The 4,904-nt window shown below is 43.7% G+C and overlaps 1 protein-coding gene across 1 annotated transcript in view; it reads right to left on the bottom strand.

Annotated features, from left to right (window-relative positions):
• Positions 1-4,904, bottom strand: part of ADD2 (adducin 2 (beta)) — a 93,907-nt gene that overhangs the window by 88,280 nt on the left and 723 nt on the right. The gene's annotated exons all lie outside the window — the stretch shown is intronic.

The following is a 4,904-nucleotide window of genomic DNA, read 5'->3' as shown; positions in this document are numbered from 1 at the left end:
GTCATTTTTTTTTTTAGTCTCCTCACACTGTTTCCCCTCCCCTGTTTGGTCTCATAGGCCAAAGGTCCATGCCTGCTCCAATCAGTGTGTGTGTGGATGGGCTGGAGAGTGTCAAATGGTCCTTAGAGCTGCCACTCACAGAAGCCAGAGGGATTTGCTACTTGTCTTGGTAAGTTTTTCCAGCCACTTCAAGGCTGGGCCTGGGGAAGTCCATGGCAGATATCACCCGGAGCCCTGAAACTGGTTTCCTGGCAACCATATCCTAAACTCCCTGGCTTCTAGGTCCTGCCTGGGTTGCAGTGGGTGAGGTCCTGTGTCACATCAATACATTAGGAATGTTTACTGCTGGGCGAGTGGCATTTATTTATGTACTTACTAGAGGCCCGGTGCACAACATTCGTGCACTGGGGAGGGGCCCCTCAGTCTGGCCTGTGTCCTCTCGCAGTCCGGGACCCCTCGGGGGATGTCCGCCTGCCAGCTTAGGCCCGCTCCCCCCCCCCCGGGGCCTAAGCCAGCAGGTGGACATCCCCCAAGGGGTCCTTAGCGCTGCCACAGAGGCAGGAGAGGCCACTGCCACTGCACTCACCAGCCATGAGCCCAGCTTCTGACTGAGCAGTGCTCCAGCTGTGGGAGTGCACTGACCACCAGAGGGCAGCTCCTGTGTTGAGCGTCTGCCCCCTGGTGGTCAGTGCGCATCATAGCGACCAGTCATTCCGCCATTTGGTCGATTTGCATACTAGGGTTTTATTATATAGGGTGTATCTTTATTTTTAGCTACAACTGTTGGGATGCATACTAGGGTTTTATTATATAGGGTGTATCTTTATACAACTGTTGGGGTAATTAGAAATGACCAGGCTTTAAACTGGCTATGTTAAAGCCCTACTTTCCTGGGGGCTCCCTTGGCACATGTTCAGATTGGGGGTTCAGACACTCAAGGTGGAGGTGCTGATAGGTTCCTAGATCCCTGCCCCTTCCTGTCCCCACCAATCATGCCACAACCCATCCAGGCCTGGTGTAGTGAGCCTGAGGAATAGTCTAGGACTCAACTTTCCCAGAAGGGACCCTTGTTGAATCATGGGTTGGCTGATGTAGGTTGGCACCATCTGTACCATATCTTCCAGAGAGTCCTTAAAGAATCTGGGCTCATTGTTCTCTCCCTGTCTTCTGAAACTAAAATGGATCTGTCTTGATCTTGCTTTGCCTGGCACTATCTTGGTTTTAGTGCTGCAAGTCCTCATCCCAGGAAACCCATCAGTCCTGGGCAATCAAATATAAATGTCTGTGTGACGTATATATGTTTATGTCTATGATAGATATACTGGTATATCAAAATCTACCAAAAACATGATTATAATGGGAGACTAACATATATCTTATAATCTTAGATCACTGAGGTACAAATAAAAATTTTAAATAGATTTGAATAAAATCAATAAATGTGTTTTAATCCATACAGCTAAACATTGTACTACACAGAGAATAGGCTTTTCTCTCCTTCTCATTTCATAAGATTGGCTAACCTTTCATGGGCAGTTTATCTTGCTGAAGACAGAGGCAGGTTTGGATATTACTGCCTTAAAATCTTTTCAGGGTACAACTATGGCAGTCAAGGTACATGGAGTCAATTATTGGAGCTGCAGTTTCTCTTCTAGATATTCAAAATTCTATTCCAAGAATCATGGGTATGGCCTGGTACACAGTTCAAAATACAAAAAAAAACTGCATAGAAATCCCTTTTGAAAGAAAAAATTTTCTCATGGGCCAAGGCTTACCCTAATTCACTTTTATTAAAATGTAACTTAAATATTACACTCATAAAGGCCAGTTCTAAATACTTATACTTGATAGCTTTTACATAGCTAAAATTGAAAAACAAAGATGTAAATAAATACAACTATCAAACTTTAGAATGTCAAATTAATAAAATGAATTCACTGCAACACCTTTGGGGTTTAACAGTAGAAAGATGTAGTCTCAGGTGAACTTACTACATGTTATCATTTTCTGGATTTTGACTTCAACAATCCAAATGCAGACAACACATAAAGCATGCTGTGCAAAACAATATTAGTAACATCAAATATGTGGCTAATTTAAGAGGATACTATCAAAACCATCCTGGAGTGACTACATAAATAAGGTGCCATTTCATACTAATAAAAATAGTAATAATCTCTAACATTTGTTGAACCTCACTATATGCTCCAAGTCTTTTACGTGTAATACCTCTAATCCTCACAATATCATATAAAATCAATACCACATATTTATCCACATATTATCATAAGAAGAAACTGAGGAACAGAGAGGTTGACTAACTCACCCAAAGTCTCACAGCTAGTAAGTAGAAAAGTGGATTTGAGGTCAGGCAGTCTGACTCCACTTAACCACTGAACCAAATTACCTATGTCATTGCTTTGGATTATCAGAGGGTTCCTTACTCTGCATTAAATAGAAATCTAATCCAATTAGTGCTGAAACCAGCAACAGTAACTTTTCCATTTTTTCACTACAACACCTGCTGCTAATAAATTGCTGAGACACTGTCCATATGCGGGTAGAGCTGGCATGAGAGCTGTTTTCCTTGCCAATGCAGCCGTGGTCGCCAGGAACAGTTCTTTTGAGTCTGGCAAGCCTGTGCCCTGTGCAGGCTCACCTCTCTCCCCACAGGCCCTGTTCCCATTCCCCTCTCCTCATCCGTGCTGGGACCTGGCTCACATGGGAAGATACCGAGGGCCAGGCCCAGCATTGGTTTGGGGGTGGCCGTCAAGATGATCCAGAGCACATTTTCATTATTCATTATGTAAGATTATCATTGAAATGAAACCACTAATTTTAGAGAAGACACAGATCCCTCAAAAGACATAGATCTTCAGAACCCTAGGGGCCTGAGAGACCTATAGTGTGATATCATGAGCTCACATGGAGGGACATTATAAAAACACAGCTGAAGGCAACCCACCCTTGTGTTTGACAAAGACATGATTGAAGATCATTCCAAACACTGTATCATATTTGGAAAAAAAATTGTTTATTTTGTGTTTTTATGTTCTGGACATGTGATGTTTTGTGTTTGTATTTTTCCTGCACAGCTCTTAACATAATATGCAATTGCATATTCATTGGAGAGATTTATCATGAATGTCTCTTTCTTGCATTTGTCTGTAAGTGCCATCAGGGCAGGGACCATGTCTGTGTCTTACAGAACGTGGAATGTTTGTTGAGTAAACAAGTGAGTGAATGAGTCAAAAAATAAATAAAACACAAGTCATGGGCTGGTCAACTTCCCTTTATGCATCAGCTATTACAAAATTGACAGTTGGATTTGTTCCCCCCTCATGAAAGGTGTAGAGGGTCTTATGCTTGTATTTTTGTATTAGTCTCATTCTTAATACCATTTTATGTCTTTACCCTTAGTTTCCTGTTTGTCTTTCCCATCTACTTCTTAGTTTATGTTTTATGAATTTCTGTAAACTGTCTTAAACCCCTTGTGGAACAAGGTACGTAATAAATGTATTTACCAAAGCCTTTTTTATATATATATTTAAAATCTTAACATTAAACTCTGCCAACAAACACATTTAATCACCTCTAAACTCTTAAGAACAGCTGAGGTTTGCTAATTCCACCATTATACTAATATTTAAAGCAAATTCGGCCCGAGCCTAGAAACTACATGTGGTGTGTCATTCCAGGCAGTGTTGTGCAGTGTTTGTGACAAGTACATTTCTAACAGGGCTAAGCAATTTGGTGGAGAAGAAAGAACACAGGGCTTGCTACAGAAATGTTATGGATTTTGGATCAAAGAATGATTTATTGTTAGTGGTGCTCCAAGGTGTATTGACAACATACTAATACTGAAAAGTTTGCTTTCACTGAGCCCTGTTGGGGTGGGGCTTTGGGCAAGATCCAGGTCCACAGGCAACGAGAAATGTCTGATCACGTTGCGGAATGAAGGTGCAACATTATAAAGTGAACACATTAAATGGTCTCACCCCCTTTTGAAAAATCTCTAACATTTGTTATTCATTTGCTAGTGGGCAGACGGCTGCAAGTCTGCAACTTCAGTCCCCTTCTCTGGTCGTATTCATTTAAAGTACCTTCACTTCAAATGTTGACCAACGATGTTCCCCTTAAAATGAAACATCATTTTCAAATCCCATTCCTGAGGACACCCCTCACTGCCCAAGTTAAATATCTCACAGATCCCAGCTGGACCCACATACCGAGGGTGAAAGGAGGGGACTCCAACCATCTGCTCCCCTCCTTTCAGGTTACTCACAAAGCACAAAATGTGCATTTTGGAAACCGAGGTTTGGTTTCTGATCTTTATAAGGCTCATTTGAGTCCGTTGAATTTTAGATGACAAACTGCTAGAGGAGGGAAGAGTGGGTGTAAAGAAACAGACGGGTAATCATCATGTGTCACAGATAAATGACAATTTTTTAAAAAGAGTTTGATAGGGCGTGGGCTGGTGCTTTTTCGTTCTCTCCCCCCTCCACTGGGGGGTGGGGGTGGGCAGGGGTGATTAGAGAAGAAAAGGAAGGGGGAGTAAAGGCAAGACAATAGGCTGGACCCCGGCGCCTGATCAGCATCCTAAAGCAGTCTGCCCCTCCCAGCCCTCCCCCAACACCTGGTGGGCTGTGGTCGAGATTTCAAAACAAGCAGACGCCAGCCCCCGCCATCCGGACCCAGGGTGGCCTCCACCAGGGTGCAGGAGGGAGGAGAGGCGAGGGAGAAGAGGCGAGGGAAGATGGAAGCTAAGAGATGAGCAGACTGGCAAGACCTCCTGGAGACGCATAAAAATCCAAGCCGACTGGCACCCACTCACTCGCCAGCCCCCCTGCTCCAAATGCAGGCGCTGCCGACGCCCCACCTGCTCCCCCCAGCTGGGGAGTGCG

This window comes from Myotis brandtii, unplaced genomic scaffold (genome assembly GCF_000412655.1).
Source record: "Myotis brandtii unplaced genomic scaffold, ASM41265v1 scaffold251, whole genome shotgun sequence".
NCBI lineage: Eukaryota > Metazoa > Chordata > Mammalia > Chiroptera > Vespertilionidae > Myotis > Myotis brandtii.
Note: the sequence above shows the minus strand (reverse complement) of the source record. Positions and strands in the feature narration are given on the sequence as shown.